The sequence below is a fragment of the Mustela putorius genome, unplaced genomic scaffold, assembly GCF_011764305.1.
Source record: "Mustela putorius furo isolate JIRA1106 unplaced genomic scaffold, ASM1176430v1.1 tig00003869_pilon_pilon_pilon, whole genome shotgun sequence".
Classification (NCBI taxonomy): Eukaryota; Metazoa; Chordata; class Mammalia; order Carnivora; family Mustelidae; genus Mustela; species Mustela putorius.
In genome coordinates, this window is record NW_025422021.1 from 21,090,053 (window position 1) to 21,114,798 (window position 24,746).

Consider the following 24,746-nt stretch of genomic DNA (forward strand, 5'->3'; position numbering starts at 1 on the left):
TTATCAAAACTATTTTTCTTTTACTGAAAAAAAATTTTTTTTGGATCATTCTATACTGTATACCATTCACTGCAGCATTGAACAGCTACTGTTGGTAATTCATTTGACTGGGTGCTGTGGGTGTAGAGATGCGTAACACTTTTCTCTCTGTTCATAGGCTATCAGGGGGAAACAGGTAAATAATTAAATAAAGTATGAGAAGTATATCAGAAGAAACAGATTTAATGTAAAGAGGTAGCTCTGAGGAGATGAGTAATATTTTAGGGAGAAAGTCAGCATATTGTTACACCCTGAGGGCAAAGACTGCATTTTATCATCTAAAAGTTACATGTTTACAACACAGCACTGGACCTTAAAATTGGTAATATAATCATAGTCAATAAATATTAGTGATTAAACAAGTTGAAATCTTAGCAAATTTTTGAAGAATTGAAGTATGTTCACGTGGGCAAAATGGTAAAATATAGGCTAGCAAATAATGTTGGAGGATCAGGCTAACAAGTGATGAAGATACTTGCAGATAATGAGACATCACTAATGTGGGCTTTTTTAAAGTTATGTTTTTGAAAGGGAGAGAGGAACACGATAAGATTGAGTCAGATTTCAGTTTTAAAAAGGTATCCCTACTGGCATTGTGGATAATGCAGTTGGAGGAGAAGAGGGATGCTATCTTTTCTTAGTAATGAACTTTAACATGTAAACATTGTAGGATCAAAATTTTAACTGAACATCTATAATTAAGCTTTTTCCCGCTACTATTTCAGGTTCTATTTAAATTTTAGTTAACACATAATCTAATATTAATTTCCAGGATGGAATTTAGTGATTCATCACATATATTTAACACCCAGTGCTCATCACAAGTGCCCTCCTTAACACCAACCACCACCCATTGAGCGCATCCCCTCTAAACTCAGGCTTTTATACATTAATTTTTTATTATTTAGTTTTAGGGTTTATATTATGCCAGTCTATTTTATGTGGAATAACTTTAATTTTTCAATACATTTTTCATTATCCTTATGATATGTGATTAAGTTTTTAATGTTCAAAATGACCAATTCATATATACCAGTCATATTTGGATATATAGCAGGGAGAATAATTAGTGATCTCACTTAATTTTTTTTTTTAAGTAAGAAAAATTTATAAGCTTGAAGTTGTGAACTAGTTCAATTAAAGATTAGCTAACACTTTTTTTTTTTTTTAAGAGAGAGTGCACAAGCAGGGAAGAGCAGAGGGAATCTTAAGCAGGCTACACACCCAGCGTAGAGCCCATCTTGGGCTATCTCATGAACCTGAAATCATGACCTGAGCTGAAATCGAGAGTCCGACACTTAACCCACTGAGCCACTCAGGCACCCTTAGTTAATGGTTTTAAGTAGCTTTATAACAAACTTAGCAACAATTTGCAAGAAAACTTCTGGGTTATTGTAGAATTAGGTGATTTAATTACTTCCACTCAGCAGATACACATATATATACATATATATATATGTGTGTGTGTGTATATATATATATATATCACATGTGGATATGAACACATATGGATATGTATATATACATATGTACATATGGATATATATATTTATCTCCCAGAACCTTTCACACACGAAAAAACAAAATTATTTGGGTCACAAAATGAAAGCAGATATTTTCAAGGTAGTAATAACTGTTAGTCTTCATCCTAATAAATCCTTTTTTACAGTGCCAGATGTAAACTTCTAATCATATTATAATTATCACAGACTCTAGGTCATCGATTAATTAATAATTGACAATGGGTTTTTAACATTAATATGATATTTAATATTAAAGCTGTAATTGTGAAATATGTTATCATAAAAACAATAATCTGCATCTTTACCACACATAAAATAACCTACTAAATACATTTAACATATTTACTAATACTTCAAAAGTTTCTGAGTGAACAATATAAAAGTGACTTTTGCTGAAGGTATGGAATACGTAGGCATGCAAGGAAGAAAGTCACTTATTTAGGCCAGTAATGTTGAAAAGATTATTTTTGAAAAGATAGATTTATTTATTTATTTATTTATTTATTTGAGAGAGAGCACAGAGAGAGAGTGAGAAGGAGAAGCAGGCTACCTGCTGAGCAGATAGCCCAGCTCAGGGCTCCACCCCAGGACCAAGAGCTCATGACCTCAGCCAAAGGCAGATACTTACTAGATGGAGCCAACTAGATACTCTGAAAAGATTATATTTAAGTATGCATTGAGGCAGCAAACAAGTCACAATTGACAAAAATGCCCTTGTCATTTATTATTTTTTAAAATATGTATTTATTCATTTTAAAGAGAAAAAAAATCTGCTTAAAAATGGAATAAGCAACTATGTTACATTATAAAACTAATATGTAGGATATACCTAACTGATTTTGTTAGATGATTCTAAGTGTCATGAAAAAGTCTCTTATTTAAGGAAGAAGGAAAAGTATGTTAACCATCTTAACTATATTTCTAGTATGGAATTAAAATTTTTGAAAATGACTTCTAGCCACTGTTTGCCAAATTTACAGTAACAGAAACTTCCTACCCAATGTAGTTGGAGGTGACAGATAATTCATTTAGTCAAGACAGTTAAAATGGGAAATCATTACAAAGGTATATATACACATATATATACATATAAGTGTAAACATTTAATAACCCAAAAGCTTCACACTTTGTGACTTAAAAAATCTGTTAATGGGGAGGGGGAATTTGTACTTTTTATTTGATGGATCCCTAAGTGGAAATCATTGTGTCTTTACTGAACCCACACTTATGAAATACAAGTTTCATATCAGATTCCTACAAAGCCTTCTGGGTGCAGAGTATATTGTTATGAAGTCTTCTGTCAATATGTATGCTTGTCTGCTTGTCTTATCTAATTAACAATAACTTGAAGTAAACTTTCTTTTGCACCCATTTCATTGTTTTTTGTTCATTGTAATTTCATTCATAGTAATGAAATTACATTAAAAGCCGTATCAAATATTACTAGCCTTTTTTGAAAAAGTTTTTTTATATGTTTGAGAGAGAGACACAGAGCATGGGCATCGGAAGGGGCAGAGGGAGAAGGAGAAGCAAGCTCCCGCTGAGCAGGGAGCCCGATGTGGGGATCAATCCTAGAACCCTAGGATCAGGACCTGAGCGGAAGGCAGACTGAGCCATTTAGGTGCCCCAAATATTACTAGCCCTAATACATTTCAGAAAAAACAAGATTTCCTAGGTATACAAATCTAATACTGGGAGCAGAAATAGTATGGCCAACTGGAAAGAGAAAGAAATAATTGACAGTAAGATTTTTGCCTTTGCAAAACTTCTTTGTTCCATGTGCCTAGTGTTTATTACGGAACCCATCATCAAATCAAATCATATTTGAGAGATATCTCAAAGAGATCTTGGCAGAGGTAGTTCTGGGGGTCAATCCCAGGACACTCGCCTTTCTGCTCTCTCATACTCCAGCCTGGGGTTTCATTAGATGGATATAGTTCCTTTTGTTTTCCTGTAGTTGCTTCATATTACTCACATTTCCCTTTTGCATCATCATGTTTTCCTTTCTTGGATTATTACCACAACATACTTGGAAAAAAGATTCTTCTTTTCATTCCCTTCGTTATTGCCATAAATTCTCTGCTTTTCATTTAGCAGAATTTTATTTGCTACCTATAATACTCTGTTACCATTTTTTTTTTTAAAGATTTATTTATTTGAAAGAGAGGGAGCACGTGGTCAGGAGGGGCAGAGAGAATCCAAGCAGAATCCTGGCTGAGCAGGGACCTCCCCTTCCCCTCCCCCGACTGCTGGGCTCCATCTTCAGACCCTGAGATCACAAACCGAGCTGAAACCAAGAGCCGGACATTTAACCAGCTGAACCACTAGGGCGCTGCTCTCCTACCATTCTTTCTTTCTTTCTTTTTTTTTTTAAAGATTTTATTTATTTGTCAGAGAGAGGGAGAGAGAGCGAGCACAGGCAGACAGAATGGCAGGCAGAGGCAGAGGGAGAAGCAGGCTCCCTGTCGAGCAAGGAGCCCAATGTGGGACTCGATCCCAGGATCATGACCTGAGCCGAAGGCAGCTGCTTAACCAACTGAGCCACCCAGGCGTCCCATCCTACCATTCTTTCTTGATTTGGCTTTAGTCATTCTTTTGCTTCACGTAACCTCCAGAAAACTGTTCTTGTCAGTGTCGCTGACAATTCTCAATTCTCATTTTCTTGACTAAACCTGTAACATTTAACAAAGTTTATCACTCTATACAACTCTAAACTTTCTTTTCCTTTCCCTTCCACAATTTCATATTTTGTTTTTCCTCCTAGTTTTCTATTTTCTCTTTTCTTTGCTGGTTTCTCTTCATGTCTCCATCCATACCCCAGGCTTCACTCGTTGCACAGCTTCTGTTCTTGAACTGTAACTGTCTTAGTGAAGTAGTTTCATCCCCTGGATTTAGATAGCATTGAAATGCTAATGACTCCCCAAGTTGCTTATTCCATTTTTTTTAAGCAGATTTTTTTCTATTTCAGTATAATTGATGTATAACATTGTATCAGTTTAATGATATTTATATATGATATGAAATAATCACCCCATTAAGTCTGGTTACCACCACTCATAGTTACAAATTGTTTTTCTTGCGTTGAGAACTTTTAAGATATATTCCCTTAGCAGCTTTCAGATATGCAATATATTTTACTATCCATGTTACTATGCTGTACATCTCATGATTTATTTATTTTATAGCTGGAAGTTTGTAACCTTTGACCTTTTCACCCATTTCACCTATTCCCCTCCTCCTGGGCTGGTAACCATCAATCTGTTCTCAGTATGTATTCTTTGAACTGTATTTCTTTTTTTCTTTTTCTTTCTTTTTTTTTAAGATTCTACATATAATTGCGATCGATCGTATGGTATTTTTATTTCTCTGACTTATTTCAGTTAGTATAATGCCCTTAACGTCTATCCATTTTGTCACAAATGGAGATATTTATGCTTTATGGCTGAGTAATACTTCATTGTACGTATATACATTTTCCTTATCCATTCATCCATCAATGCATACTTTGGTTACTTCCTTACTATTATAAATAACACTGCAGTGAACATATATATCTGCGGGTAAGTGTTAGTAGCTTTTACTTTCTTTTAATAAATACCCAGAATTGGAATTGCTAGATCATACAGTAGTTCTAGTTTTATTTTTTGAGGAACTTCCGTACTGTTTTCCATAGCGGGTGCACTAATTTGCATTCTTAACCAACAGTGCATGAGGGTTCCCTTTTCTGTACATCCTTGCCAGTACTTGTGATTTCTTGTTTTTGTTTTTGTTTTATCACAGCCATTCTAAGAGTTGTGAGGTGATACCTCATTGTGGTTTTGATTTGCATCATCTTGATAATCACTGATGTTGAGCTCCTGTGGACCATCTGCATATCTTCTTGAAAAAACGTTTATTCAGATCCTTTGCTCATTTTTAAATCATATTGTTTCTTATTTTGCTACTGAGTTGTAAGAGTTCTTTCTATATTTTGAATGCTAACTTCCCATCAGATATATGATTTGCAAATATTTCCTCCCACACAGTAGGTTGCCTTTTCATTTTATTTTTTAATGATGGTTTCCTTTGCTGTATAGAAACTTTTTAGTTGGATTTAGTCCCACAAGTTTACTTTCACATTTGTTGCATTTGATTTTGGTGTCAATTCCAAAAAAATGATTGCTAAACCCAATTGCAAGGAACTTAACCCCCTATGTTTTACTCCAGGTGTTGTGTGGTTTCAGGCTTTATGTTCAAGTCTTTAATCCATTTTGAGTTGATTTTTGTATATGGTATAAGATAGTGATCCAGTTTCTTTCTTTTGCATGTAGCCATCCAGTTTTCCCAATACCATTTATTAAAGAGCTTGTCCTTTCCCTGTTGTTTATTCTTGCCTCCTTTGTCACAAATTAGTTGATTGTATGTGCATGGGTTTATTTCCAGGCTTTCTATTTTCTTCCATTGATCTTTGTGTCTTGGTTTGTTTTTATGGCAATACCATATTGTTTTGATTACTATAGTTTTGTATTATAGTTTGAAATCAGGAAGTGTGATGACTCCAGCTTTGTTCATTTTTCTCAAGATTGTTTTGGCTATTTGGAGTCTTTTGTAGTTAAATACAAATTTTAGGATTTGCTTGTTCTATTTCTGTGAAAAATGCTATTGGAATTTCTTTTTTTTTTTAATTTTAAAAATATTTTATAAACATAATGTATTTTTAGCCCCAGGGGTACAGGACTGTGAGTCGCCAGGTTTACACACTTCACAGCACTCACCACAGCACACCCTCCCCCAATGTCCATAACCCCACCACCCTCTCCCTTGCCCCCTCCCGCAGCAACCCTCAGTTTGTTCTGCAAGATTGAGAGTCTCTTATGGTTTGTCTCCCTCCCGATCCCATCTTGTTTCATTTATTCTTTTCCTACCCCCCAAACCCTCCATGTTGCATCTCCACTTCCTCACATCAGGGAGATCATATGATAGTTATCTTTCTCCAATTGACTTATTTCGCTAAGCATAATACCCTCTAGTTCCATCCATGTCATCGCAAATGACAAGATTTCATTTCTTTTGATGGCTGCATAGTATCCCATTGTGTATATATATATACCATATATTCTTCATCCATTCATCTGTTGATGGACATCTAGATTCTTTCCATAGTTTGGCTATTGTGGACATTGCTGCTATAAACATCTGGGTGCACGTGCCCCTTCGGATCACTACGTTTGTATCTTTAGGGTAAATACCCAGTAGTGCAATTGCTGGGTCATAGGGTAGCTCTATTTTCAACATTTTGAGAAACCTCCATGCTGTTTTCCAGAGTGGTTGTACCAGCTTGCATTCCCACCAACAATGTAAGAGGATTCCCCTTTCTCCACATCCTAGCCAGCATCTGTCATTTCCTGACTTGTTAATTTTAGCCATTCTGACTGGTGTGAGGTGGTATCTCATTGTGGTTCTGATTTGTATTTCCCTGATGCCGAGTGATGTGAAGCATTTTTTCACGTGTCTGTTGGCCATCTGGATGTCTTCTTTGCAGAAATGTCTGTTCATGTCCTCTGCCCATTTCTTGATTGGATTATTTGTTCTTTGGGTGTTGAATTTGCTAAGCTTTTTATAGATTTTGGATACTAGCCCTTTGTCTGATATGTCGTTTGCAAATATCTTCTCCCATTCTGTCAGTTGTCTTTTGGTTTTGTTAACTGTTTCCTTTGCTGTGCAAAAGCTTTTGATCTTAATGAAGTCCCAATAGTTCAATTCCAGCCTTGCTTCCCTTACCTCTGGCGATGTTCCTGAGAAGACGTTGCTGTGGCTGAGGTCGAAGAGGTTGCTGCCTGTGTTCTCCTCAAGGATTTTGATGGATTTCTTTCTCACATTGAGATCCTTCATCCATTTTGAGTCTATTTTCATGTGTGGTGTAAGGAAATGGTCCGATTTCGTTTTTCTGCACGTGGCTGACCAATTTTCCCAACACCATTTGTTGAAGAGGGTGTCTTTTTTCCACTGGATATTCTTTCCTGTTTTGTCAAAGATGAGTTGACCATAGAGTTGAGGGTCTATTTCTGGGCTCTCTATTCTGTTCCATTGTGTGTCTGTTTTTGTGCCAGTACCATACTGTCTTGTTGTTGACAGCTTTGTAATAGAGCTTGAAGTCCAGAATTGTGATGCCACCAACTTTGGCTTTCTTTTTCAATATTCTATTGGCTATTTGAGGTCTTTTCTGGTTCCATATAAATTTTAGGATTATTTGTTCCACTTCTTTGAAAAAAATGGATGGGATTTTGATAGGGATTGCATTAAACGTGTAGATCACTTTAGGTAGCATAGACATTTTCACAATATTTATCCTTCCAAGCCAGGAGCATGGAACATTTTTCCATTTCTTTGTGTCTTCCTCAATTTCTTTCATGAGTACTTTATAGTTTTCTAAGTATAGATTCTTTGCCTCCTTGGTCAGGTTTATTTCTACGTATCTTATGGTTTTGGGTGCATTTATATATGGGATTGACTCCTTAATTTTTCTTTCTTCTGTCTTGTTGTTGGTGTTAAGAAATGCAACTGATTTCTGTACATTGATTTTATATCCTGACACTTTATGAATTCCTGTACAAGTTCTGGCAGTTTTGGAGTGGTCTTTTAGGTTTTCCACATACAGTATCATATCATTTCCAAAGAGTGATAGTTTGACTTCTTCTTTGCTGATTTGGATACCTTTAATTTCTTTTTGTTGTCTGATTGCTGAGGCTAGGACTTCTAGTACTGTGTTGAATAGCAGTTGTGATAATGGACATCCCTGCCGTGTTCCTGACCTAAGCAGAAAAGCTTTCAGTTTTTCTCCATTGAGAATGATAATTGCGGTGGGTTTTTCATAGATAGCTTTGATGATATTGAGGTATGTGCCCTCTATTCTTACACTTTGAAGAGTTTTTTGATCAGGAAGGAATTCTGCACTTTGTCAAATGCTTTTTCAGCATCTATTGAGAGTATCATATGGTTCTTGTTCTTTCTTTTATTAATGTATTGTATCACATTGATTGATTTGTGGATGTTGAATCAGTCTTGCAGCCCTGGAATAAATCTTTCTTGGTCATGGTGAATAATCCTTCTAATGTGCTGTTGGATCCAATTGGTTAGTATTTTGGTGAGAATTTTCGCATCTGTGTTCATCAAGGACATTGGTCTGTAATTCTCTTTTTTGATGGGATCCTTGTCTGGTTTTAGGATCAAGGTGATGCTGGCCTCATAAAATAAGTTTGGAAGTTTTCCTTCCATTTCTATTTTTTGGAACAGTTTCAGGAGAATAAGAATTGGTTCTTCTTAAATGTGTGGTAGAATTCCCCTGGGAAGCCGTCTGGCCCTGGGCTTTTGTTTGTCTGGAGGAGATTTTTGATGTCTTTCAATCTCCTTACTGGTTATGGGTCTGTTCAGGTTTTCTATTTCTTCCTGGTTCAGTTGTAGTTTATATGTCTCTAGGAATTCATCCATTTCTTCCAGATTGCCAAATTTGTTGGCATAGAGTTGTTCATAGTATGTTCTTATAATTGTTTGTATTTCTTTGGTGTTGGTTGTGATCTCTCCTCTTTCATTCATGATTTTATTTATTTGGGTCCTTTCTCTTTTCTTTTTGATAAGTCTGGCCAGGGGGTTATCAATCTTATTAATTCTTTCAAAGATCCAGCTCCTAGTTTCATTGATTTGTTCTGTTTTGGTTTTTTTTGTTTGTTTGTTTGTTTCTATTTCATTTATTTCTGCTCTGATCTTTATGATTTCTCTTCTCCTGCTGGGTTTAGGCTTTCTTTATTGTTCTTTCTCCAGTTCCTTTAGGTGTATGGTTAGGTTGTGTATTTGAGACCTTTCTTGTTTCTTGAGAAAGGCTTCTCTCACTGTATATTTTCCTCAGTACTGCCTGTGTCCCACAGATTTTGAACTGTTGTGTTTTCATCATCATTTGTTTCCATGAATTTTTCAATTCTTCTTTAATTTCCTGGTTGACCCATTCATTCTTTAGAAGGATGCTGTTTAGTCTCCATGTATTTGGGTTCTTTCCAAATTTCCTCTTGTGATTGAGTTCTAGCTTCAGAGCTTTGTGGTCTGAAAATATGCAGGGAATGATTCCAATCTTTTGATACTGGTTGAGACCAATTTATGACCCAGGATGTGATCTATTCTGGAGAATGTTCCATGTGCATTGGAGAAGAATGTGTATGCTGTTGCTTTGGGATGGAATGTTCTGAATAGATCTGTGATGTCCATCTGGTCCAGTGTGTCATTTAAGGCCTTTATTTTCTTGTTGATCTTTTGGTTGGATGATCTGTCCATTTCAGTTAGGGGAGTGTTAATGTCCCCTACTATTATTGTATTATTGTCAATGTGTTTCTTTGATTTTGTTATTAATTGGTTTATATAGTTGGCTGCTCCCATGTTAGGGGCATAGATATTTAAGATTGTTAGATCTTCTAGTTGGACAGACCCTTCGAGTATGATATAGTGTCCTTCCTCATCTCTTATTATAGTCCTTGGCTTAAAATCTAATTGATCTGTTATAAGGATTGACATCCCAGCTTTCTACTGATGTCAATTAGCATGGTAAATTATTTTCCACTCCCTCACTTTATATCTGGAGGTGTCTTCGGGTCTGAAATGAGTTTCTTGTAGGCAGCATATTGATAGGTTTTGTTTTTTTATCCATTCTGATACCCTCTGTCTTTTGATTGGGGGCATTTAGCCCATTTACATTCAGGGTAACTATTGAGAGATATGAACTTAGTGCCATTGTATTGCCTGTAAGGTGACTGTTACAGTACATTGTCTCTGTTTATATGCCTATAAAGATGAAAAAAAATTTTATTTTTAAATTTCTTAAAAAGCAGTTGATAAAGTATGTTGGTTGGGAGAATAAAGAAAAAGAAAGTGGAGTGAATTTGCTTGGGCTGGAGACTAGAACAAACCCGGAGCTAGATTTAGGGTATATTTTGATCTATTAGAAGAAGGTGTACCCCAAATTTTTTAGAAGAAAAAAAACCCCTGTGTATACAAAAAATAAAGTTAGATACAATTAGGATAAAATATGACTATAATAATGAAGGTTCAAAAACGATTATTATTTATTATTTTATGAAAGGTATTAAGATAAACTAGTTAAAAAACGTTAGAAGAGGAATGTGTAAAATTTAAAATTTAGCAGAAGAAAAAAATATTAACTGCAAGACTAAAGAATCATGGGGAGAAAGCCATGAATTCCATGGTTTGCTTTCTCCTCCTCTGGAATTCCGCTGTTCTCCTTCATTAAGTGAACTTGATCGTGGCTGGATTTCTTGTTGATCTTCTCAGGTAGAGGCCTGTTGTAGTGATTTCCAAGTGTCTTTGCTCGAGGCAGAATTGCACCAGGGCCAGGTGCCAGCCTAAGTAATCAGCTCAGGTTCGATTTCAGGAGCTTTTGTTCACTGAATGCTTTCCGTAGTGTTCTGGAGGATGGGCATGAAAATGGCGGCCTCCCAGTTTTCAGCCCAGAGGAGCCGAGAGATTGGGGTCCCACTCCTCAGTGTGCCCTCAGAGAAAAGCGCTCAGTCACTCCCGTCTCCCTGGCCACTGGCCATGCTCCGAGCTCATCCAGCCTGTGACTAAGCATCTCTGTCTCTGGCACACAGCTCCACCTGGAGTCTCTGAACCCAGCAGATCCCTGAGCTCCCCCAGGGGATGTCTCCCCAGATCTTGTGGGGACCTCACTTGCAGAGCAGTGGTCTGTGCCACAGATTACGGTTCAAGGTAACCCCGAGTTGAGAGCTTACTCCTCGGCTCTGTCTTTGTAGCCAGCTTTCCTGCTCCAATACTTGCAAGCTCTGCGACACTCAAACATCCCCGATCCTTCCGTGACCCCACGGGACCTGGGGCCACACTTACCCTGAGTGGACTTCACCCCGGTTTATCCTCTGGTGTGATGATGTCCTTTAGTTGAGCAGACTTTTAAAAGTCCTGATTTTGTGCTCCATTGTTCTGCCGCTTGCCGGGAGCCATTGCCCCCCCCCCCCCGTGGTCTATCTTCCTGTCTATTTCGATTCACTTTTCCTCCCCTCCTACCTTTCAGAAAGTGGTCGATTTTCTGTTTCTAGAATTGTTGCTCTTCTTCTCTTTGATCTCCTGTTGGATTTGTAGGTGTTCACAATGGTTTGATAAGCTATCTAGCTGATCTCATGCTACCTGATGTTGTCTCAGCCTGCTACTTCTCCGCCCTGGAATTTCAATAGGGATTGAAAACGCAATAAGGATTGCATTGAAGTTGCTTCAAGTACTATGGACGTTTTAACCATGTTAATTCCTCTAATCTGTAAGCATGGAGATTAAGATTTTATTTATTTATTTGACAGACAGAGATTACAAGTAGGCAGATAGGCAAGCACAGAGAGAGAGAGAGGAGGAAGCAGGCTCCCCGTGGAGCAGAGAGCCCAATGCGGGGACCCGATCCCAGGACCCTGAGATCATGACCTGAGCTGAAGGCAGAGGCTTAACCCAATGAGCCTCCCAGGTGCCCCATCGGTTTATAAATTTTAACAAATGTGCCACTTTGATGAAGAATGTTGATAACAGGTGTGCATGTGTGGGACCAAGGATATCTCTACGCATCCTATCAGTTTTTCTGTGAACCTAAAACTGCTCTAAAAAATAAAATCTATAAAAGCAAGTAAGCAACCAACCAACCAACTCATATGATTCAGACTTTGCAGTTGCTTACAAGGCCCCACACGATCTTTCTTGTAGTCCCTAACCAGTCTCATGTCACTTCTTACTACATTTCCTGTAGTTTACTCTGGGCCAGCTGCATTAGACTCCATGGTGTGTCTTGCCTTACAACATTTGCATTTGCTTTTCCTTCACATAACCTTATGGATTGTTCTCAGCTCTTTCAAACCATTGTTCCAAAGTATTCTTTTGCATGACTTTCACAACCTAACCAAATTGCAGACCCTCCACCCTGCACTCCCTATCCCTTTTTTTGTTGTATTTTTTCCCTTAGCACTTATGGCCTTCAAATATTTTTCTAGTGGTTTTCTCTCCTAAAGAAGGCAAGAATTATTTTTTTTTTGTTTTTCTTTCTACCGATGAATAACATCTAGACAGCACTTGCACATAGTAGACCCCGAATACGTTTTTTTTGTGGGTAGAATAAATGACTCTCATTGTACTATTACAATTGATTTACTTGTTTGTATTCCACTTGACTGTAAGCTTCTTGAGAGACAAGTGCTGCAACTTCTGTGTCTATTTCTTCAGTATTTAGCACACATGGTTATATAACCATTTGTTCAATTTATAAAAGAATATACTTTTCATTTTATACATGTATAAACATAACAGAATTATACATTGGAATTTTTTCTTCTATATTTATAGGTACTTTTTGATTGCTATGTATTCTACATAATTATACACGTTTTGTTAACCTTGAAAATTCTTATGAAATGTAGGCAATTCATAAAATAGATGACATTGAAACATTTAATTGAGTTAATATTTAGTCATTTATTTAACTATTGGCTATTATAAGCATTTAAGTTTTCTAACTTGTATATATTTGTTAAAGATTTTATATGTTTATTTGAGAGTGAGCAAGACAAAGAGTACAAGCAGGGAGAGCAGCAGATGGAGAGGGAGAAGTAGGCTTCCCAATTCCATCCCAGGATCCTGAGACTTTGACCTGACCCCAAACCAAGAGTCACGTGCTTAATAGACTGAGCCACCAAGGTTCCGCAGAAAGATACATTCAAGATCATTTAAAGATACAGTTAAGTCTATCAGTTAAATGTGTTCCCCTTTGACTCTGCCAATTACCCTTTCCGGAAACACTCTTAAAAAGTTCGCTGTGTATTCTTTTAGACTTTTTTAATATGCATATTATATATAATACATAATATGCATATATATACAAAAAATAAATTAACAAAAGCTAGTTAATACATGTATTATTCTGTAGTTTATCGTTTTTATCTTGTGTCCCAGAACTCTACCATATTAGTATATAAAATGTCTTCTTTGTAAGAATCACGCTATGATGTATAATCTTTTAATTATTCCTCAATTGACAGACATACAGTTTGTCTAACTATGAGAAATGGTGGGCTATACAACGTTAAATATTTTCTTTTCTGCGGTACAGTGCATTATGTTTCTTCAGAGAAGTTAAATGGTGTGCAGAATTTCCTGAGCTTGTTTTACCAAAAGAACCTTTATTTTTCTGGAGCATATAATTCTTTCAAAGAGCATGTCATATCACTGATGCTCCATTAAATATATTTGAAGTTCTAGTCAATCTTCTTATTTTACTTATAATGAAATTAAGACTGACTAAATGGAAAATTGGAACCATACTCTCAGTTTCTTGAATATTTTTCTATCTTGCTCCAAATGCTTTGAATTTAATCTTAATTTAGTACTTATTCCTGAATTCAAATAGGAACGTTATGCACTAGGATTTTTTATAAGGGAAAAAATAGTTTTCATGTGTTGATACTAGGAAAAGTTAACAAGTGTCTGTTTTTAGGTTTTCCTTTCTATCAGCATGGGATATCTTGGTAGGTAATTAGTGACAAGTTAAGATAAGGTTTTAATCAGTTTGATACAACTTTCCTTTCTTTTTTTATGTAGAGAGAGAGCTGGGGGAGGGGTAGAGGGGGTGAAGGAGAGAGCATCTGAGGTCAACTATACACTGAGTGTGTTGCCCAGTGTGGGGCTCATCTCACAACCCTGAGATTCATGACTTGAGTTGGAATCAGGAGTCTGACACTTAACCAACTGAGCCATCAAGACCCCCCTGGATATAGCTTTTCTTTTCTATTTTTTAAGATTTTATTTATTTATTTGACAGAAATCACAAGTAGGCGGAGAGGCAGGCAGAGAGAGAGAGAGAGCAGGAAGCAGGCTCCCCGCTGAGCAGAGAGCCTGATGTGGGGCTCAATCCCAGAACTCTGGGATCACGACCTGAGCCGAAGGCAGAGGCTTTAACCCGCTGAGCCACCCAGGTGCCCCAGATATAGCTTTTCTTAAATAACTTAAAGTTCTCTGACATAAATGAAATAGTTCCTTTCTAGTGTTTGAATAGCTCTTTCAGTTACTTTAATAGTACCAGTCATTTGTGAGTTGGGGGAAATCAGAGGGGGAGACGAACCATGAGAGACTGTGGACTCTAGGAACAAACTGACGGTTTTGGAGGGGAGGGGAGTAGGGTTGTGTGAGCCTGGTGGTAGGTATTAAGGAGGGCACGTATTGCATGAAGCACTGGGTGTGGTGCATAAACAGTGAATTTTGGAACACTGAAAGAAAATAAATTTAAAAAAAAAAGAGTCGCTTGAAAAGCAGTATTGAGTTTCATCATGTCTAGCAAATTTCTTAGCTACTTCTTTTGCCTTTCTCTTCCTCATTTAGGTTACTAGTCTTATTTTTTGAAGTATTTAGGAGGACTCTAGTTGTAATTTTAGATATGGTTAATAATAGAGATACTATTGAATCCTTTTGCCATAACTGGTCTTACTTTAGCCTTTCACTGAGTTGTCAAGTTCTTTTAATCTTAGGGTACAATTCAGAGTATGTTTTCTTTTGCTCATGTAATGTTTGGTTGCATCAGTTATTTTGTGCAGTAAAAAGAATCATTGGAGGATGATTGATATTTGTCTTTTAGTTCTGTAGTTCTTTTTAGAATTTATTTCATAAATGAAAATAGATTTTTTTTCTGATTATAAAGGTAATGCACAGTCCTATGGATTGTTTAAGTAATACATAAAGAATTTATGTAAGAAAGGTAAGTCACCTAAAGTCCTTCTGTTTGGAGGTAAGCATTTTTAACATTTTACTAATATTGAACTTTCTTCTCTGTAAGTATGCACACATACTCCGTAAGTATACACATACATTTATAAATACAAGGTCATACTCTATTGATTGTAATTTTCCCTTTTACTCAAGAAAGTATGTTGTGGAGCACTTTTCTTCTCATGAATATAGAGAATATAAATCACTTCTTAATAACTACAATGTCATTTTATGGATATGCCATAATTTAACTGATGCTCATTAATAGACATTTTGGATAGGCTCAAAGTTTTCCGAATTATGAATAGCTCCCACATGAACATTTTTGCAGATTTGGCTTTGTGCTCTTATGATTATTTTTTTAATGTAATTCCTAAAAGAGAAATTTCCAGATCAGAATTTTGATACTTGTTGCTAAACGGCTTTCCAAACAATGGTAACAATTTATGCTCTCTAAAATTATATGAGAGTGTACTTGCTGCCAAATCTTACTCAGTTCTGGGTACTTTTTTTTTTTTCAAACCTTCAATAATTTGGTGCATAATGATGACTTAAGATTGTTCAAATTTGGGGCGCCTGGGTGGCTCAGTGAGTTAAGCCTCTACCTTCGGCTCAAGTCATGATCGCAGGATCCTGGGATTGAGCCCCACACAGGGCTCTCTGCTCCGCAGGGAGCCTGCTTCCCCCTCTCTCTCTGCATGCCTCTCTGCGGACTTGTGATCTCTTTCTGTGTCAAATAAATAAATAAAATCTTAAAAAAAAAAGATCGCTCAAATTTGTATGTCTTTGATTATTAGTCAGATTTAATATATTTTTAAGTAATGGCCACTTTTTAAATCCATGAACTCTATGCCCAATGTGGGGCTGAAACTAACAACAGATAGCAAAGATCAAGCATTGCCTGCTCCACTGACTGAGCAGGCCAGGTGACTCATCTAATGGCTACTTTTATTTTTTTTTCCTGTAAATTTTCTGTTAATATCTTTTTTTCTCATATTGGTATTATGCTCTCAGGGTTTGGCATATATTTATTTCATGCTCACAAGAATCCTTTGAGATAGGTTCTGTATCTGTTCCATAGTTGAAGAAGACCTCATATGCTTAGTACCAGCAGGTCTGCCAATTCTTGGATTGGTGGCTTATATCCATTGGCTCATTCAACTTTTTTTTTTTTTAAAGATTTTATTTATTTATTTGACAGAGAGGGATCATAAGCAGGCAGAGAGGCAGGCCGAGAGAGAGGAGGAAGCAGGCTCCTTGCTGAGCAGAGGACAGGATGCGGGGCCTGGGATCATGACCTGAGCTGAAGGCAGAGGCTTTAACACACCCAGGCTCCCCAGCTCATTCAACTTTAGCAGTGGTCTCACCCCCAGTAGCTTTTCCAGGACTACTACCTTCACCATGAAGCTTCATGAGCTTTCCTAATTCAAACTTGGGCTTCTTCAGCATTTTTACTTTTCTAACAAAGACATCATGGAGTGGATAAATAGACTGGCAAGCCTTTTCTGGCTTTTCTAGTGGTGTCTGGAATCAATTTATTGACTACTTCTTTCAGTTATTTGTCTGCACCTCTTGGGTCATGATTTCCATCACCCTTTTTCAAATTTGGCAGACCTCCTATTTTTGAGTAAAACCAATACAAAATGGACAAAATAACCCTTGTTAGTCTTGACATTAACATGGACTTCAGTCATAGTCTGCCATTTTTTGGCCATGGAGCACATTCTGTCACAGGTAAAGACCATGCCAAGGAAATTAGTTTTTGCCCCAATCATCCTCAGTTCTAAATGCAACTTCATCATTCTGCAGATCAGCAAGGCTCACTTCAAAAACATGAGAGGCCATCAGATGTGATTTTGTTGCCTTGAGTTCTTATGACTAGTGTTTTTCCAATATTTCTTATATTGAATGTAGCTGTTTCTTTCATATCATACCAGTCTTTCTTAGAAAATAAATCAACCACTTTCTTCATGGCTCCCTTTCTGCCACCTTTCGTAAGGCTCTTGTTCTTGCTGACTGTCATTGTTATGCTCAGAGAGCCTAAAGGGTTTCTTTCATATTATTATTTCTTCCTCAGCACTTCAATTTTAATCGCTAATTATATAAGTTTAGATATTTCTTAGGACAAACCTCTCATCTTTGCTCACTTATTTCAGAATTCTGTTAGTTGTTTTTTCAGGTATATCTTGACAACTTTTGTCATGTCCCAGAAATTAATCCTTTGAGTTTTGACTGGAGTTGGACTAAATTCACAAATTTTATTTTTATTTCATTTTATAACTTATAGAGTGAAATTTTTGTGGGAGTTGAAAGTAGTCATTCATTCTTTTTTCCTGGTGTATCTTTTCTTCATTAATCTCTCACAAATTGGGTTTATTTCATGACTTTTAATGACAAAATTTTTATCCAGCTTTTCTTCTTGCTAAGTCATCTTCATATAAGGGCATATTTATAAAGACCTACTATTTGCTTAAGAATATACAGGTAGGGGCGCCTGGGTGGCTCAGTGGGTTAGGCCTCTGCCTTCGGCTCAGGTCATGGTCCCAGGGTCCTGTGATCGAGCTCTCTGCTCAGCGGGGAGCCAGCTTCCTCCATTCTCTCTGCCTGCTGCTCTGCCTACTTGTGATCTCTCTCTGTCAAATAAATGAAAAAAAAATCTTAAAAAAAAAAATACAGGTAGATTCTTCTTCTTCTTCTTCTTCTTCTTCTTCTTCTTCTTCTCCTTCTCCTTCTTCTTCTTCTGCTGCTTCTTCTGCTTCTGCTGCTTCTTCCTCCTCCTCCTCCTCCTCCTCCTCCTTCTTCTTCTCCTTCTTCTTCTTCTTTTTCTTTTTTTCAGGTAGATTCTTCTTAACTTCTTTCCTTATCCGGCACTATTTTGTACCCTGAAGACTTTGGTAATATAGGCTTATACAATCGTTTAGTTCTCATTCAACAGCATAAGAGGTTAGGGAGGGAACTGATCTTTGTTTTTATTGATTATTATTTTATTTGCTTTGTGACCATTGCATTCATATGTGGACTCATACCTTTGGAAAAACTGCCTGCCCAGGCCCCAATTCTGTTTTGATTCCCACTTTATATTTTAGTTTAGTTTAGTTAAGTTTAGTTTTAAATAATCTCTATGCCCAACATGGGACTCAGAACCCCAAGATTAAGAGTTACATGCTCCACGAGCCGGCCAGGTGCTCCTTTACTTCCACTTTAGAGTGCCTACTTAGTGAAAGATAGTTTTCAAAATTTGCTCCTCTGCCTAAGAGCATTTCATCTGATAAGACTTTGTGTACGTATATGCTCCTTACCCACCCTGCAAACAATTGTGGCCTCTATTGCTATTATTATTATTATTAAAGATTTTATTTTATTTATTTGACAGAGAGAAAGAGGGCACAAGGAAGAAGCAGCCTCCCTGTCTAGCAAGGACCCCCAATGTGGGGCTCAATCCCAGGACCCTGAGATCATGACCCGAGCTGAAGGCAGACACTTTAACAAACTGAGCTACCCAGGTGTCCCTATTGCTATTATTTTATAGCTCTGAAAAATCCCTAAGGAGATTGGTGTTTATCTTACCCATAATGTTTATCCTTATATATGTCCAACTTGAGAGAGATTCTCCCTGGAGCCACACCCCAAAATCAGAGCAAGCCCTGATTGCTCTTTGGAATCTGGGTCAGAGGCGAATGCTGAGGAGTGGCTATGCTTAGTCTCTTTTAGCTGTGGTCTGCAACAGTGAATGTTTTTGATCTGTGGCAAGGGTAAGAAGAATATCCCCATGCAGTGGACCAGCATTTTCCATGGCTCCCTTCAGTTTTCATTTCTTATTCCTAACACATTTGATCCTTTACTTTATTGGTTACAGATCATAATTAAAATGATTCAGGCTAGGGATTATGGACATTGGGGAGTGTATGTGCTTTGGTGAGTGCTCTGAAGTGTGTAAACCTGGCGATTCACAGACTTGTACCCATGGGGATAAAAATATATTATATGTTTATAAAAAATTTTTAAAAAATTAAAAAAAAAGAAAAAAAATGATTCAGACTAAAAAAGTTCTCAGTGAAGAGCTTATCTTGAAAGAGTCAGAACTGATGTATATTGTAGTATTATTTATTATTTGCGCTCCTGCTTGTTCTCTACCTGCCCCAAATGAAAAGCTTTAATTTTTTGAAATCTTTTATCTTCTTAAAATTTTAATTCCGGGATAGTTAACATACAGTGTTATGTTAGTTTTAGGTATACAATACAGTGACTCAACACTTCCAAATATCATCCCGTGCTCATCACAACAAGTGCACTCCTTCATCACGTATTTACCCCCCCCACCCCCTCAACCCCCACCTTCCCTCTGGCAATAAACAGCTCAAAACCAAAAGCTTTTGAAGTCATTTTCTGATTAAGTATTTTTGGTTAGTGGACTTTTTAGAAGTAGAACATGTTTGCTCATTGGGGAGCAGAGAAAATGAAGTGCCAGTGGTGCCTATGGTCCCATGAGGTATCCAGCAGATATTATGAATCTTGTTGATTTAGATGTAGTCACACAGAGCTGCTTTAGGTTCTGCATAACAACCTTTCATATTTCATATTTCTTCTCGCTTGCTCCGGTGACATGACCAAGAGAAGTCCTTCTCATTGTTTAGGTTTGGGGCATGTTGGTGTTTAAGTCCTTTGTAGTCTGCCACTTTGCTGTCTATATAATGTTGGTAAATCTCATCTGTCTATAAGTTTCAATTTCCTTTTCAGTGATGATACTTGCTCTATGTACTTCATTGATATATTAAGAAGTAATATAAAAATATAAATTATCTTTATAGATTATAAAATTTCATACAGATAAACAAGATTTGTGCTAGGATACTATAAAGTAATTATAGGAGACAGTATGGCGTTCTATCAGAAGATTCTTTTCCTACCTGCATTAAGCCCTTACATAAATATAAAGTCTAATTTACCTTCTTGTAATATATATTATGTTGCTTATAGTTTATTAATGATTATATAACACAAAAACCAAGGATGATATGTAATGTGATAAAGGAACACTATTTCAGCAGTCTAAATATGATTTATCTCAAGAGCATTAATATTGTGGGAATGAGTTTTTGTCTGTATGTGTAACTTCTAATATACTAAAACTTACATTTTGTCCAGACTTAATATAGAACTGAATGAAGAAAAGGATTCAATCCTTATGTTCATAATTTGTATAGCCATACTACCATACTTCCTTCTCATCATTACAAAGTTAGACTAATATAATAATAATAATAAATAAGATAAAAATTGTAACTAAAAGAAAATTAAGATTAAAAAATAATGAGGGGTACCTGGGGTGCTCTATCAGTTGACCATCCAATTCTTTTTTTTTTTTAACTTAATTTTATTTATTTAATAGAGAGAGAGATCACAAGTAGGCAGAAAGGCAGGCAGAGCGAGAGGGGGAAGCAGGCTCCCCACTGTGCAGAGATTCCAGATGCGGGGCTAGATCCCAGGACCCTGAGATCATGACCTGAGCCTAGATCCCAGGACCCTGAGATCATGACCTGAGCCGAAGGCAGAGGCTCAACCCACTGAGCCACCGAGGTGCCCCTGACTGTCCAATTCTTGACCTGAGCTCAGGTCTTGATATCAAGAATGGTGGGTTCAAACCCCTCATTAGGTTCTGTACTGTGTATGGAGCCTACTTAAAAAAAAAAAAAAAAAGATGAAACAACAAAAAGGCTACTGAAAAAACAATGAAATAGTGAAGAAGAAAGTAAATCAAAAGTAAGATAAAATAATTTTGAATGATGGAATAAAAATAAAGCACTGATAGACTCTGGCAAGAATCAGACACAGATGTTGACATTTTATTCATTCTGCTATTATTGAATATATTTGTCGATCACCGCACTGGCTGAGTCAACAGAAAAACCATTCATCTTGACCCATGAAATGTTAGTCAGCAAGGACTGAATTCAATGATGCAAGAAGAATGTTTTAAGCATTTATAATATTAATAAACAAACATTGCTAGAGGTAATTTCCCGCAAGTTCTGAATCTTAATCAAAATTACTGACCAGTTACAGAACATCCTGATATAACCGATCCCATTGTATTTATCCAGTTTCACGAAAGGCACAGATCTGTCATTTTTCACAATTTAGGTGTGATAAACTGACAGTGTTTTGAAATTACATGTATTTTTGTATTTTACTTTTATAAGTTGCATGTTAATAATTTCTTATATTCCTTTGTGTTATGAATTAGAATTCCATATTTAGCTTCTACCTATTAGGCATAATTTTTAACTATTTACATATAATTTCAAGATGCAAAAAAGCTGCAAAAATAAGAACAGTATAGGACACCCAGTATAGCTTTTATCCCTTTTTTGAAATTCACCTTTTTCTTCTCCGTTTTGAACCATTTGAGAGTATAAGGCCCTTTACCCCTAAATGTTTTGGTTTATATTTCTTAAGAATAAAGAACATAGTTATCATCTTCAGAAAAATTTAAAGTTTACAAAACTTTAATTTCCTGTGCATATTTTAATTTTTACTGGTTGACCAGATATTGTCCTTTGTGGTTTTTCCTCCATTCAGTGGAGACTCCAGTCCAGGATCAAGCTTTGCAGTTAATTGTCATTTCTCTTTGGTGTCCTTTAATCTATAACTTCTCTATAGCTTTTCTTTGTTATCTTTAAACACTGATGTTTTTAAAGAAAATATCCTCCCCCACTTCTTTTTAATTGAATGCCCCTAATTTGGGTTTGTCTGGTATTTCCTCATGGTTAGATTCAGGTTATGCATTCCAGGCCAGGATACCACAGAATACTTGCATTGTAAGTGACCACCTTTATGTTCCATTCATTGCAATTAACTCATAGAACTTTCTGCTTTCCTCTTTTACTCACTAGTTGTATGGCACACAATCAGAATGTTAGTTAACAGTGTTTTTAAAAGAACATACGGTGTTATGGGGATGGTTGCACAAAAACGTGAATGTACTAAGTACCATTGAACTGTACACTTAAAATGGACTAGGATGGTAAATTTTATGTTTATTTTAACACAATTTAAAAATGGGAAAAAAAGGACCTTTTGGTAGACCTAAGTTTTATATTTCTTGTGAACACAAGGACTAGTTGCCTGGAAAAAGTCCTATACATATAATACATCCTTTAAAAATGCTTAGTAATTGTTTTATAATTATTAACATCATTATTTTAATTAGTAGATAATGTAATACAGGAATAAATTTTATTCTGTGTATGACTCGCTTTTCCTATCATGGTGTATTGTTTCTTTTGCTTCTCACCTACAACCTCATACCTTGTAATTTGGTGTTTTAGCATTCTTAAAATGTTTTGATATTTTCTCACGTGACAGGATAAAAGCCAGCAAAAGAAAAGTTATTTGTTTAATAAATTGCTGTACTTTTTAAAGAAGTAATCTGGGGCTCCTGACTGTAGAGCATGTGACTCTTGATCTCAGGGTCTTATGTTCAAAACCCACATTAGCTGTAGGGATTACCTAAAAATAAAATCTTAAAAAAGAAAAGTTTTCCTGCTCTTAATGTTCCTGTCTTATCAAAATGCATATGAAATATAATAAACTTTAATAGTTGATAACTTACCTTTTAGCTTGGCCTATATTATACAGATATATGGAATTTTCTTTTCTATTATGATTACTCCTTTATTGTGGTATTAACCCTTAATATAATCATCCACATAGTCCTAAATACAAGAAATCTAAACTAGATAATTATTATTTATAAAAAGTAATTTGCCATCTTGTCCTACTACTCTACTGAAATAATTCCTTTGTACATCATGAATTATATTCTCCTTTTAAAATCCAGTGACCTTGTCTTAGTCTTTGTCATCTCATTACCTATGGTATTAGTAATGAATCTTGGCTTTTTGAGTCAAAATTAGTCTATGAATTATGAAATCCCATATATAAAATATTTTTATTACATTTTAAAGAGCTGTCAATTGGTTCTCTTTGAGATTGAGAGATTTTAAAGATCCAAATGATTTACTGCCTACTGCCTCTGATTTTATTTATTTGTCAGAGACGGAGAGAGAGCGAGCGAGCGAGCACAGGCAGACAGAGAGGCAGGCAGAGGCAGAGGGAGAAGCAGGCTCCCTGCCGAGCAAGGAGCCCGATGTGGGACTTGTTCCCAGGACCCTGGGATCATGACCTGAGCAGAAGGCAGCTGCTTAACCAACTGAGCCACCCAGGTGTCCCTACTGCCTCTGATTTTAGAGGGGTAGTATTAAGAGGAGAGCTCCTAGGGGCTCCTGGGTGGCTCAGCTGGTTAAGCATCTGCCTTTTGGTTCGGGTCGTGATCCCAGGATTCTGGGATCGAGCCCCGCTGGGCTCTCTGCTCAGCAGGGAACCTGCTTCTCCATCTCCCTCTGCTTGTCCCTCTGCCTACTTGTGCTCTCTCTCTCTATCAAATATATAAATAAATAAAATCTAGGAAAAAAGAAAAGTAGAGCTCCTGGGATGTCTGGGTGACTCAGGTTAAGCATGGGACTCTTGGTTTCAGCTCAGGTCATGATTTCAGGGTCATGGGATTCATCTCTGTGTCTGGCTCCATGCTCAACAGAGTCTACTTGTCCCTCTCTCTCTGCTTCTCCTTTTCGCATGTGCTCACTCTCTCTCTAAAATAAACAAATAAATTCTTTAAAAAAAAAAAAAAAGGGTAGGACTCCTGAGGGTAGTAATGTCTCTTAATAATTTCCAGAATCTGAAGCTGAAAGAACCAATGGGTCTGATCCATGATGGTTGCTTTGGCTGTGCAATCTCTTGCAGAAATTTGAGGCTGTCTGTGCTAGGGGCTAGATTCAGGTCATTAATTAAATAAATAATTATTTATTGAACACCTGTTTTGGATTTAGCATTGGGAAAACTGATGCACACAATCCATTTCCTGCTCTCAAAAAGTAGGGAATAATTACTCACTCTAAATACTCACTTGAAAGATCAGGTGATTATTGTAGAGCTTAGATTCCAAAAATCAGAGAGATCCAGTAGAGGTTCTAGTTTTGTTATTTAAGTATAGGGCTATTACAAAAAGTGGACTTTTGTTTTTTAATAAATTCTAACCATTTCCAATAAACCCTGAAGTTACATAATAATTTTGAAGTTTAGAGTTTGGAAGACCTAAGTGGGTTTTAAAGATCTCCTTTAAGCTGTATCAGTTCGTTAATAAAATCAAAGGATTTTCCCATTCAAATATTGGTATTGAGTCCTCTACATTTTAATTACGGTATCTTTGCAAAGAGATGTCTTCTAGTATAGAGATAACTTTAAAAGTTGCTAATAGAAACAAAATATTCTTTTGTTTAAATTTATTATGGTTTCAGAGATTTGTGTGTTATAAATTTATTTAACAATTTTATTTTTTAAATA

The 24,746-nt window shown here is 36.5% G+C and overlaps 1 protein-coding gene and 1 pseudogene across 19 annotated transcripts in view; one reads left to right on the forward strand and one right to left on the reverse strand.

The window, feature by feature from the left end:
* Nucleotides 1-24,746, forward strand: part of BAZ2B (bromodomain adjacent to zinc finger domain 2B) — a 316,560-nt gene that overhangs the window by 26,075 nt on the left and 265,739 nt on the right. The gene's annotated exons all lie outside the window — the stretch shown is intronic.
* Nucleotides 16,686-17,367, reverse strand: LOC101689466 (annotated as a pseudogene).